Here is a 13,812-nt window from a genome sequence, read left to right on the forward strand (position 1 = left end):
TTAAACAGTTTTTTCCCTCCAGAAGACCTTGCCCATGAATTGCATTAAATACCTCTCTTAGCTTCATTAACTGTTGGATGAACTCTTTAGACGGAAAATGCAATTTGCCTCTACTTTTAAATTCAATCCAGGATTTGTCTGCTAAAGCATCATCATCATTAGTTTCTTGATTGCCCAAATGAGGGTACTTCATGGAAAATTTTCTAACTATATACCTCAGTGCTTCTTCTTCTATAACGGTACTGACACTTTTTTCCATGTTGGCATCATCAACTGCCATGTCTTCTTGCATTGAAAACTCAAAGTCAGGACGTTGTAAAGAACTGCAACCCCAGAGTAACTGAGGGTTGTTTATCTTAACAAGCTAATATTTGGGGTGGCTGATGTTAACAAGCTCATTCTGATACTGGCGTGCATCTGTTTGTTGTCGGCCAAATGGAATGTCCCTTCGCCATGTTCAGTACTGGGGTGGCTGATGTTAACAAACATTCTGAGGATAGCCAATCTTTACATGGGTACTCTGGGGTTGCGGATCTTTACAACGTCCCAAAGTCATTTTCATGATCAAGCACCAAATCCTTAAACAAAGGGCTTGTCAAACACTTCTAATGACAGCTCCCTTTCTTTGGCCTGTTTATTTTTGTCATTTGCCGATGTATTTACCAAATTATTCTGATCGTTACACTTTTCATTAGTGTTAGCCTTTTCACTCATAATGTCAGCATTTTCGCCCAACAGTAAATTCCTCATTCTATAATTAAACTCTACCGGATTTGGATGGTCATATGGACCATTCATCTGCCTTATGCAGCCAAAGAAAGGTTCCCGACAGTCCTGGTTTAGCCTTTGAGTTAGAATATAGTTAATGCCGAAATTGTTTTTCAGCATATTGAAAAGTCCAATCACTGACTTGTGGCTCAAGACAACCCCAGGTCGGGAGTCATCGATAATCCCCTTGTCTGGCCGACCTCACACAATGTTTTTGAGAACGATGCAGACAACCGTTCAGTGTATGGGGCCCTTAACTGCATTACATTTTTCCACTTTTGAATGAGATAGGTTTGATCGGTAATTACGTTCATTATCTAAATGTTTATTTTTTTAAATGCTGCCTGTTCATTTTTTCCCCTTTTGTCATCTGAAAGAAGAAAGATGCGTACCCTTTATATAAGTAAATTATATCAGTTTACAATAGCTTCAATTTTTGGTTGTTACCGCGGAGTGAATTGAGTTAAACGATGAAACTCCTATTACGACAGAGATTATGATTTGAGTGTGACTTGAAATTTCACTTCCATAGGGATGTTTAGCGAGTTCTAGTTATGAAACGTGAGAAATTGACAGTTTATGGTTTTTATTCATTTATTCCTTTTGCCTTTTTTCGTTGTGATAATTGAATTCCCTTGAATTATGCTATTTGCTCTTTGAAGTTGAGTGTTTCAAATCTGAATGTGACGACACAAAACGAAGACGCCCATTGTTCCGTGTAACGGCTCTACGCTCTCTCTCTCTCTTATAACTTCAACTTTCTTGGAAACTTCATCTCAACAAAATGTCAAGATCGTCTTTTCAGCACGGATCGGATCTGCCGAATCGAATTTCATTAGAAAAACAACAAATGATACAAGCAGTGTCTAATGGCGCTCACCAGTTCAGTGTTCACTAAGAAATAAGTAATGAGGACCTCCAGGCGCAAGAAAACTTCGAGTTCAAGTTGTATGTAAGGTTAGTAGAGGTAGTCATTTGCACATCCGAGAGCACACCAGCCTTGTACATTGTTAGACATTAATCGTGCTTATGAAATTGTTTATCACTTTTCCGTTTCAGAATACATATTCATGCTAAAAAAATTTAAAGACTCTTAGAGCCGCCTCAAAATAAGTCTATACTTTTTTTCCTTTCAGGGTTTTCCATTTTGGATTGTTTAAAATGTTACTGACAGTAAAAATCAATTATCTCACAAGCTAGCCAACAGTGGTTGGATCATGTGCTTCTTAATGCTGTTGCAGTTTCTTCTTGTTTCTGTTTTGTTAGAATTAACATTCCTTGTGACTCAGCTGTGTGAACTATAGCCTAGTGCATTTCTGTAGCTACTGTTGAATCTCTTTCTTTGTTGGCTATACTTTTTGCAGAAATTCTGCATTTTTATGTCTGTTATAGGCCTATTTAGTGCCTTCTCAAGTACAGGCTATATCTCTGGAGCCACAAGAATTTTGGTTCTAATGTAAAGTTTTGTGTTTTCCCTAGAAGGAAGTACAGTTTTTTCAGATTCAGTTAAAATTTCACTTTAAGCCATTATTGCATTTCGGACTCGAAAATATAATTTTTCTATGTTTTTATGTGTGCTTTGAACACTGACAATCATATCTGTAAATAGATATAGAGATAGTGGACCCCAACCTTGGATCTTACAATTTGGGGACTACATAGGAAAGTAAGTGTTTGGGTGGGAAAACACAAAATGAATAAAATGCAAGCTCAGTTTAACCTAATCTTGCTTAGGAGTCTCCTTCCTCACCCTACCTGTGCCCTACTGTGGGAAAGGGGCTTTGCCCCCCTGAACCCTCCCACCTAACCTAACCCAGGATGCCCAGTCCTTACCTAGACCTAGACCGCCTACCCAACCTACTCCTAGTGGGGTTGTGTCCATACCTAGCTGAGTGGCAAACCCTCCACCTGTACTAATTTTAGATGCTGGGTCCTCGCCTAGCCCTAGACCCCTACCTAATCTAACTTAGGGCACTGCAACTGAATAATAAGTGGTGCAGCCTAACCAACCCCATCTAACCTACCCTCCCCAGGTCCTTACCCTAGAACATGATATTACTTTTACAACATTCCATAAACATAGTATAATCAGAATCAGAACTGTGAAAAGGATTGAAAAGCATTGATGTCTTCAGACTGGTCAGGGTGTTCCCTAGATGGTGAAGGCTGCTGAGTGTCAGACTGTGGAAGGTGCAGCTTGCTATCTGTTAAGAAATGATGTAGCAACTGCTGCTTGGGAATTTTATGTACGAAAAGGAACCTGGAAATTACTGCTGGAAACTCAGATTTGTTTCCAGGTCACTAATATATTCTTTGAGGTACCTCCACAGATGTTCTATATTTTATGTAAGGATCTTGGGATTGGAGGGCATCCACAAAATGTTCTCAGTGATAACAGTTAGGTGGTTGTAACCTAAAGAAGTCAAAGACTTATAAGCTGACCACTTACCACAGATAATGCTACCAGCTTTAATATACTACTCAGTTAAAGGCACAAAGGTAGCAGCATTGCAGTATAAGCCAGTTTCTCTTCTAGAGGCACAAAAAAAAAAAAATTTCAAGTGTGTTTTATCCCCCACATTTGGTGAATTTTATTCTGAGCCTAATTTTGTCTGTTATAGTGTGGTGAAATTGGTCACATCAATCTCTTTATTGTCTCAAAAGGCAAGCAGGAAATGGTATCTGAGGATCTGGAGGAAGAAGAAGCCGGCAGTTCCTCCAAGTAGTAGAAGGGGAATGGTGCTCCTGTTAGAAGTGCATGAGGTTGTTGTTGAGAATTAATAGGAAACGGTTGAAAATAGTCTTTGGTGGATACCGTTAGGTGTTCTAGAACTGTTGCTTTCTGTTAGTTTGTGAGTTCTCAAGAGTTTAATTAGGTATGTTTTGGCAGCAGTCACAATGCTTGAGGTGAGTGTTCAATTTGTCTTTTTAACCACAAGCTGTCTAGGCATTTGGCAGAATGATGGTCATGAGGTTGTGTCTGTAAAATGGTGGTCATATTTGTCCAGTGATGGAACCAGTGATAGTGAAGAGTTGTTCTTGAAACTTGTGTTGTGTTGCTAGCATGTTGGTTGGTGTAGGTGTATTCTTAGAAGTGAGGTTTTTGAAATGAATTAAGTGATTGACAAGCAAAAGCATCAGTCAATTAAGTGAACAGAATCTTTTGCTTGTGCTGGAAGGTCAAATACTGCATTGCCAAAATGAGTGATTGTTGAAGTTGATAAGGACATTTTAGCAAACTCTGATGGTGAATGTTGTTTCTTCTGATGCAGTAACTTGTGGGTTTGCTGGAAAATGGAATTCCACAGTTTCAGAATGAAAAAATGAGGTTAGTTGTTGATGTCTGAACTGGTACTACTTGCATGCCTCCAATCAGAGATAAATTTGATGAAGAAATAAAAATTGGCATTTGAAAAGATGTGGCTTAAACTTTGCTAAAACACTACCCATGTGGTGTCTGATTGGTCCACTAAAATGGCCGGCAAGCAGGTTAATAAGAACAAGGATCTGGGACCAGTGTCGCACTTAGCGTTAATGATTTCTGAGAACTTAATGATTACATGGAATGTGGTGAAGGTTAGGTGGATACCCGTTCTGAAAAATACAGATTCGTTCTGTATTGGAGAGTGAGGTGTTGCGTTCTGTATTCAACCAATACAGAACGCCATTTGCTCTGCATTTGGCTGTCTGAACATCATTATTTTGAAGTTACATGAGCGTATTTTTCAGTCAGTCTTGCCAGATTGCAAAAGAGGTTATGCCTTTGTCAATGGTTGCCTTCAGGTGTGTAAAGTTACCTATATATTATTTCATTGTCTATGTTACAGCATGTCATTTAGTTTTGAATTTCTTGCCAAACTTGTCACTTCACTGATAACTGACAACTTGAGAAGTGATCTTCCAGTCCTCAAAATATGAAACATGTCTTCCTCACATCCATGGTTAGCTGCACATAGCCTCAGAATGCCTGAAAAATTGAAAAAAGGGTGGCTCTAGCTCAAACTCGACCCATGCCAGAACTTTTCCTCCTTATACAACAAACACAGTATGTTCTGTATTTTTCTGAACTCGAGGTGGCAACCCTAACCCAGGTGTTGATGTTGCGGACTGTGATTCTACTATGCGTCTTTGGCGGTGAATTCCAGAGCTATTACGTCTAGTTGATCTGAAGTCTACTTATCTTCAGCTCAGAGTTGAAAGTAGTTTATGGCCATATCAGCAGGTGTCATAAAAGGGCAAGCTGTATTACTGGACAAGTCTAGGTTTTTGGTTAAATTGTGCACCTAAAATAATGTTGATGATCTTGAAAGAGGCCCTGCCAGGAGATGAGAAAGTGTGTCGCAGTACATAGTTATGTAGATGATATTATTGTAAATGAAAATATCGTTTCTGTGGAAGAGGTGATTTCTCAGCTGCATAAGTTTGGGTTAGAAACATAGATTCTGGAGTTACTGGATGCAGGACATGTGTTGGGATTGTCTCTTTATTGTGGTAGTAGTGGAAAACTAAAGTTTAGACTTGGCATTCTGATCCTTTCAGTGAACAGTAAGAAACTGTCTTGCAGAAATTTCTTTTTAATTTGTGGTAAGTTAGTGGGGCATCATCCAGTCTGTGGATTGCTACGTGTGGCGTGTGGTTATGTGAAGAGAATAAGTGAAGGTTATGCTTGGGGTAACTGGACTAGAGGTGAGGCTCAGTCACTGGTGGAGGAATTGGTTAAAAGGGTGCAGGATGATGACCCTGTTTGCAGGTATTGGGCTGCTTCTGATGTTAAAGTTAGCAAAATCTGGTATGATGCTAGTAGCTTAGCTTTAGGTGTGGCTTTGGAGATGAATGGAGTGATTGTTGAGGATGGGGCATGGCTTCGTAAGCCAGCCAACGCAACTCAAATCACTGTTGCTGAATTAGATGTGGTGGTAAAATGAATAAATTTAGCAACAAAGTGGGATCTTGTGTCTGCTGAGATAATAACAGATTCAGCAACTCGTATTGAGTTGGTTGCATAGAATCTGTACTGAAGATTTTAGGGTGAAGGTTTCTGGTATGTCAGAGATGTTGGTGAAATGCCTACTGTCTGTGATAAAAGTTATAATTGAAGAGTATAAGTTGGATGTCACTGTGACATTGGTAAAATCTTATGAGAAAAAATCTGATGGATTAACCAGAGTGAGGAAGGAGTGGCTTTGTAGTGAGTTTCAGGTGCCCACATGTGCAGTGAGTTTGAGCAAGTTGCATGATAGGCAACATTTTGGTACTGATAGATAATTTTATTTAGCACAGTTAGTTGATCATGAAGTGAAGAGATGTTGAGAAATGTGTTCATGCGTGTTTGCAGTACAGGTAGATTGATCCAGAGCCTGTTAAGCATGATCCTGATGAGTTAAGCGTAGAGAAAAATTGGTGTAATTAGTAATGGATGTGACCCATTACAAAGGAAGGAGCAATTTGACAATAGTGGACTGCGGGCCAAGTAGATTTGCTGTTTGGAGAGAGATTTGCTCAGAAAATGCCAGAGATATTTGTTTAAATTTTGTGCAGATATGTCAGGAGAGAAGGCTTCTTGATGAAATTCTTGTAGATAACAGTACTGCATTTAGATTCATCAATTTGAAAAGTTATTCGTGGCGTGGAACATCGAGAGGTGTTATCGAGGTTCTGGTAATGGGATTGTTTAATGCCACCATCACTCTGTAAAGTGTTTATCAGCACAGAGTAATGAGGACCCTTTGATGATAGCGTTTTAGTATAACCTTTCAGCAAAAAATGGTGTTAGTACTGAGAATGCTCCATGTAACATGTTATTTAACTATACTTGTCGACATCCAGAGGTGTGGAACAGGTTGTTAGAATGGCTGAGTCTGCTGTACAAGTTGGTGATGAAGTTTTCATGAAGCCTCCTAATGCAAAGTGCACTTCTAAATGGGGAAGGGGTTGTGTGACAACGGTAATGTCAGAGAATATTGTTGATGCTGATGGTGTACCTTGTCCTGTATTAGACATAAGTATAGTTCTTCATTGGAGAGGTGGGTAGAGCTTTCGGCTAGCACGCTGTTGGCCCAGCATCCGACTCTCTGAGTGGCCAATGAAGAATTAGAGGAATTTGTTTCTGGTGATAGAAATTCATTTTTCATTATAATGTGGTTCGGATTCCACAATAAGCTGTAGGTCCCGTTGCTAGGTAACCAGTTGATTCTTAGCCACGTAAAATAAATCTAATCCTTCAGGCCAGCCCTAGGAGAGCTGTTAACCAGCTCAGTGGTCTGGTTAAACTAAGATATACTTAACTTTTAGACATAAGTATGATTCTTGATGAAAGTGATGAGGAATTGGGTGGGGGATGTGATGAAGCTGATGAGATGAAGAGTGAATCGGATGTGACCGAGCAGGCTTGACATGCCTGAGTCCTCCAGGATGGTTCAACAGCGGCAGCCTCCTGTGTGGATGCGGGATTATGTGAGTCATTGATGTGTAAATCATGGGAGGAGGAGGAGGAGGAGTAGTTAGGCAATTGCACTGGCCAGTAGTTCCTCATTGGACAGGTCGGTGCTGTTCACAGCTAGCACTCTGCTGGCCCGCGTTCGAGTCTCCGACCAGCCAATGAATGAGGAGGAGGAGTTAGGTGATTGCACTGGCCAGTAGTTACTCATTGGACAGGTCGGTGCCGTTCTCCGCTAGCACTCTGCTGGCCCGCGTTCGAGTCTCCGACCAGCCAATGAAGAATTAAAGGAATTTATTTCTGCTGATAGAAATTCATTTCTCGTTGTAATGTGGCTCGGATTCCACAATAAGCTGTAGGTCCCGTTGCTAGGTAACCAATTGGTTCTTAGCCACATAAAATAAAATCTAATCCTTTGGGCCAGCCCTAGGAGATCTGTTAATCAGCTGAGTGGTCTGGTTAATCTAAGTTATACTTAACTTTGCACTGGCCAGTTTCAGTTTGTTTAGTTGTACTGTAAGTCCTTAGGGTTTAATTAATGGTCTTGGCAGCAATCACAATCGTATGAGGTGAGCCTTCAATTTGTCTTTATAACCACAGAATCTCGATTGGAAAAAGTGTAGTTGGTCACCTCCAGACAAAATTTTGCTCCTCCATTCTAAACTGGTCTTAGTGGAAAGGTCAAGGCAATTGATCACCATTTGCTTGTCCCAACACTTACTTAACCAGTGGTTCACAAACAATTTCCATGGTGGAAGGTAAGAACCTTCCAAGAAAATATCTTAGAAATCACTTGTACTAGTTGTAAAAAGAATGGTCACATCTCAGCTTTCTCTTAACTCCAGTGGTTGAGGATCTTCGATAAATCTTTGTATAAATGCACAGCACATGAAAAGTTATCCTTTTTTTCTTCCTGTGCTATCCATCAAATTCCATGGTGTAAGTACTTCTTGCACTGTTAGGTGCATATTGGACAAAGGAAGCCAGAGAATTTAGTTGTGCATGGCAGTTGCTAAAGAAGTTAAAGGGTATATGAACCTGCCTTCTACCTTTTTGTTATGTAAGCACTTTCCTAGTAGCATCCAAGCATCAATTTGGAGAGCATCTGGTGTATGTATCTATTTCTGGGGCTGGAAACAACCAATTGCTATGCTTGATGACCTTAATTTTGACATTTGGTTGCATGTTTCACAGTTGGATATGGCTGTCTACATCATCATTCAAGAAGGTTACTCTCAAGCTGAGCCAATTTTGGATAAGAATGGTGAAAGTATGCCCATTAAAGTTTTAGCATTAGACATAGTACTTCAATTTATTCCCAACCTTCACATCCCCCAGGTGCATGTTATGCTCCACTTGCAAAATGCCTTTGGGAGATGTAATACAATTTCTTTGTTCAAACCAAGTGATGCTTATCATCTCACATGATCTAGTATTGAAATGTCCTAGACTAGAATATTGGGAGGTCCTTCCTCATCTGGAAGACATTCCCTCTACTCAGGTCACCTTGGTGTTCTTGCCTAAGAAATCTTATTCACCATTAGAGTCTTTGTTCCCTGATGGTTCTGTCTAACAAGACCTCAAAAATATGTTCAGCATAGACTCTTTAGGTTTTCTAGTAGTCTGATCAATCATCTCAATACAATACTGCAAAAATTGAAGAGTTCAAAAAGGTCATGACTTCCAAAGACAGTAAAGATTATATCAATCTACCTTGGAATGATGACCTTATAGATGAAGTCCCATCCAGTCATTAAATAGCTCTGCGCTTCGAAGTGAGTGGTAAATAATTAGGAATAAAAGGCATAAACAGCTAGATGATGGAATTATTGAGAGAATAAACTTTGACCTTAAGGACTTTGAGAAGTACTTGGATTCTACAGAGGCTTGCCCAAAATGATAAGGCCAACATCACTACAAAGATGGAGCTTCATTTAATGATATGGTCATGCTAAGCGACATCAAGCAAGCAAGCCTTCATACAAATATTGTTAGCTGAAGAAGATGAAAACAGGTTCTTTTTCTTCATGAAGGAAGGAGAGTGTGTTACATACAAGTATAAAGTCATAATTTTGTTCATGAGACTTACCTGTCAGATATATATATATAGCTGTATTCTCCGAAGGACCGACAGAAATTCAAAAACTTACGGCGGCACACGCAGTGGGCCAGGTGGTTAGTACCCATTCCGCCGCTGGGAGGCGGGTATCAGGAACCATTCCCATTTTCTATTCAGATTTTCTCTGTCACCGGTACTGTCAACACCCGTTGTCAATACCTCCATCGTTGGATTTCAAAAACTTTTGCCACTTGAGTATTCTGATTGTCTTTTGGTTTTTACTTTGGATTTGTGGATAGGCATACGCTTTTTGTAGACTGTTTTGATTTTGGTTTTGACTTTTCTTTGACTACAATGTCTGGATCTAGTTCGGCTAGTTTCAGGGTATGTGGTGTGAAGGAGTGTAAGGTGAGGCTACCAAAGCTTCAGTAGATCCTCGCACAGTATGCATGAGATGTAGAGGCATGCTTGTTTGTTTGATGATCGCTGCAAGGTGTGAGTCTTTGCCTGATGCCGAATGGAAGGTTTATGATTCGTATGTGCGCAAGTTAGAGCGTGACAGAATCAGGAGTGTGTCTGCTGGTGGGAGTCAGGGTAATATTTTGTCTCCTGTTAACCCTTCTGTAGACTTTGCTTCACCTATCCCTGTGGTGTTGCCTTCAGGCTCTGAGGTTGCGTCTGCGGAAGGTAATGCCCTTGCGGAGATTTTGAACTCCATACGTGCCTTGGAGTCGAAAGTGCTTGCAATAGAAAGTGTTGTGAAGTGCAGTGATCCCCCTAGTGTTGTGGAGGGGGCGTCAGATCGGCCCTATAATGCCTCTAGGCCTGGACCTCTGCCGGACTCCCAGGACTCAGGGAGTGGGCAAGTCGAAAGCCGCAAGAGGGTTACGGGGACTCCCCACCGATCTGGCGTCCCTTCGGCAGGACCTGTTGTCGATTCCCAGGCTGCCAAGGATCGTGCTCACGCACTCATCCTTAAGGATTGCTTCTCGTCCTCTGAGGCGCCCTCCCCACAAGGGGTCGAGCTCTCGGAAGGACTCTCACGCTTGGAAGAGAAGTTGAGAGGAGGGCGCTTCACGTCCTCTTTCTCGGGTGTGCGCTTGTTTCTTCGCCTGAGTGGTTCGACGTGTTGCTGCCGTAGAAGAGGACCAGGACTTCTTCCAAGGAGGACGCTTTTGAGCGTCCCAGTCGCTCCAAGAAAAGAGCTGTCGTCGCCCCTGGGAGAAGGAAGAGGGTGTCCCCTCGCCCTCTACTTCTCACAAGAGCAGCCCTTCTCCGGAGAGAGTCTTCTCCTTCTAAGCGTCTTCTCCTTGACATGCAGCGGCAGTTGGCGTCCCTCCTTGCTGCAAAGGAGTCTGAGCCTCGTCAACGCCGTAAGGACTTGAGGCTGCCTATTAAGAGGTCGAAGAAGTCTTACTCTCCTGCTCCTCGTTCGTCTCTCTCCCGGCGAAGTTCTCCCGATCGCCCTCATCATTCGTTGGATCGCTGTCGTGACACTCTGCATCGACTTGACACTCCTCAGGCTGCTGGACCTAACGTTTCCCATGCTCGTCAGGATGCCCCTCTCCAACTCTCGGCAAGGCGCTCAGTTGGACGCCATCAGGACGTTCTGCATGACGCTTCTCTGGGCGCTCCTCAGCTGCGCCGCTCGTCAGGACGCTCTTCAGGGCGCCGGCAAGACGCCCTCAGCACGCCGCTGCGAGGACGCCGCAAGGCGCTCGGCAGCTTCTAGGCAGGACGCTCGGCAGGGCGCTTCTGCGGGACGCTCCAGAGCTTTCTGCTTTAGATTCGCGCAAGAAGAGGTCCCTTTTTGGATCGGGCCACAAGGCCTTTTCTTCCACAGGTTCCGAAGACTCTCCTGTCGCTCCCGTTGAAGAGGAAGAGGTGTCTAGTGAGTCGGAGTCTGCAGAGCAGGAGCAGCCTCCTAAGTCGTCTTCTACGGACTACCAGGTTTTGGCCAGCCTGCTAAGGGACTTATTTCCGGATAAGTTTCAGCCTTCTGCCCCTCTCTCCCCCTTTGCAGTTAGCCTCTTCTAAGGTGAGAAAATCGCCGGGATTCCTTCAAATGAAGACGTTAAACTCTGCTACCAAGAGAGCCTTTAAGAAGGTCAACTTCTTGGATGGACGATCGGAAGACACAAGGCAAGACTTCCTTGCCCTGCCTCCGTCTAAATTGTGCGGGAAGGCGGGAATGTGGTATGAGACTGGAGAAGAAATCGGTTCCAGAGTTCCTTCTTCTTCCCAAGGAGACTTCGCGAGTTTAGTTGACGCTCAAGGAGGGCTCTCCTTTCTTCTGGCGTAAGGTGGCTTGGACTCTTTCAGAGACTGACCATCACCTCAAAGGGCTTTTCCGCACGATGGAAGTCTTCAACTTTTTGGATTGGTGCTTGGGGGCCTTGGACTCGGAGTCCTGACTCGATCAGTCTGGGGGAGCTGTCCAGCGTGTTGTCGTGCATGGACAAGGCCGTCAGGGATGGCGCGGATGAACTGGCTGCTCATTTCGGTACGACCCTCTTGAAGAAGAGGGCCTTATATTGCAACTTCACAGCAAAGTCAGTTTCTCCTGTGCAGAGGGCAGAATTGCTTTTCACCCCTCTATCTAGCCATCTCTTCCCCCAGCCCTTGGTCAAGGATCTTGCCTCCAGCCTTAAGGAGAAGGCTACTCAAGATTTAATCCTCCTTGCTCCAGTCTTCCAGACGTTCAAATGTCCCATCCACTTCCTCTCAGGGACAAGCTTCTAAGAGGCAGAAGCCCTTTCGTGGTAGAGCTTCCTCCTCAAAGTCGTTTCCTCGAGGAAGAGGCCTCTCAGAGGCGGAGCCCCTTCTAATCCTAGGGGCAAGAAATGATGTACCGGACCTCCAGACACCAGTAGGAGCCAGGCTTCTTTTGTTTGCAAAAGCCTGGAGAACAAGGGGGACGGACTCCTGGTCCCTCAAAGTCATCGAAAAGGTTACCAGATCCCGTTCCTCGAGTTTCCACCACTGTGCTCTCTACGCCCAGAGATCTGTCGCCCTCCTACCACCCAGAGAAGCAACAGATCCTTTTAGATCTGCTCGACCAGATGCTCGAGAAGAGAGCCATAGAGCAAGTCCTGGAATTGGATTCCTCAGGATTCTACAATCGACTCTTCCTGGTGCCGAAGCAGTCGGGGCGGGGGGTGGAGACCAGTCCTGGACGTCAGCAGACTGAACCAGTTTGTAGTGAAGGAGAAGTTCAGGATGGAGATGTCTCAGTCGGTTTTAGGGGCTTTAAGACCAGGCGATTGGATGGTTTCCAACGACCTCCAGGACGCCTACTTTTACGTCCCCATTCATCTTCAGTCAAGGAAGTACTTGAGGTTTGTCCGGGGGGACAAGTTTACCAGTTCAGAGCTCTTTGCTTCGGACTAAACATGCACTGATGGTCTTCATGGTACTGATGAGGAACGTGGCGCGATGGCTTCACCTTGAGGGCATAAGGATCTCGCTCTATTTGGACGACTGGCTCATTCGAGCTTCATCGGAGGAGAGGTGTCTGGAGGACTTGCATACAACGGAGTTGACAAAAGTCCCTGGGACTTCTGGTGAACTTCGAGAAGTCACATCTGATCCCTTCTCAGTCCATTGTTTATCTGGGGATTCGGATGGATTCAGTGGCTTTTCAAGCCTTTCCATCCCAGGAACGTCAGCAGCACTGCTTCGACAAAGTTTCGGCCTTCCTGGGGAAAGAAACATGCTCGGTGAGGGAATGGATGAGTCTGCTGGGGACCATTTCATCGCTGGAGAAGTTTGTTTCCCTGGGGAGGCTGCATCTCAGACCCCTCCAGTTTTTCCTTGCGGAGAACTGGGCAAACAAGGAGGATCTAGAGGAGACTCTCAAGATCTCTCTCTCTGCCAAGGACCACCTAAGGTGGTGGCTCGATCCCGCAAAGTTGGCAGAAGGGGTTTCACTCTCTCTTCAGAACCCCGACCTAGTGTTGTTTTCCGGCGCTTCCCACGCCGGGATGGGGAGCAACACTAGAGGGGAGGAAGTGTCAGGCACCTGGAGAGGGGAACAGGTGTCATGGCACATCAGTCTAAAAGACTTGGGAGCGATTCAGTTAGCCCTCCAATTCTTCCAAAGATCAGGTTTCAGGCCGAGTGGTTCAGATCAACTCGGACAACACCACAGCCCTGGCGTACCTCAAGAAACAGGGAGGTACTCACTCTCGATCCCTGTTCTTGCTTGCAAAGAGATCCTGCTGTGGGCCCATTCTCGGCAGATTACGCTTCTCACAAGATTCGTGGCAGGGTCGTTCAGAACGTGCGGCGCGGATCTTCTCAGTCGGCAGCGATCAACTTCTTCCGACCGAATGGACCCTGAACCAAGAGGTATGTCAGGAGCTCTGGAAGCTTTGGGGACGTCCCTTGGTGGACCTGTTTCGCGACGTCGAGGACGAAAAGGCTGCCTCTTTACTGCTCTTCCGTTCTCGACCCAGGGCAGTAGCAGTAGATGCCCTCCTCTGGGACTGGAAGGGTCTGGACCTTTATGCCTTTCCCCCTTCAAGATCTTGGGAAAGTCATCCGGAAG

General features: G+C 44.2%; 1 long non-coding RNA gene across 2 annotated transcripts in view; it reads left to right on the forward strand.

Annotated features, from left to right (window-relative positions):
• The first annotated feature begins 606 nt into the window (after positions 1 to 606).
• The window catches only part of LOC136826896 (uncharacterized), a 106,096-nt gene continuing 92,890 nt past the window's right edge, over positions 607 to 13,812 (forward strand). Inside the window, exon 1 of one of the 2 annotated variants that reach the window (XR_010849740.1) lies at positions 607 to 1,725. This is a non-coding gene — a long non-coding RNA (uncharacterized lncRNA). The remainder of the gene's footprint in view (positions 1,726 to 13,812) is intronic. The other variant, XR_010849739.1, reaches the window with a different exon arrangement.

The sequence above is a fragment of the Macrobrachium rosenbergii genome, chromosome 41 (assembly GCF_040412425.1).
Source record: "Macrobrachium rosenbergii isolate ZJJX-2024 chromosome 41, ASM4041242v1, whole genome shotgun sequence".
NCBI classification, from domain to species: domain Eukaryota; kingdom Metazoa; phylum Arthropoda; class Malacostraca; order Decapoda; family Palaemonidae; genus Macrobrachium; species Macrobrachium rosenbergii.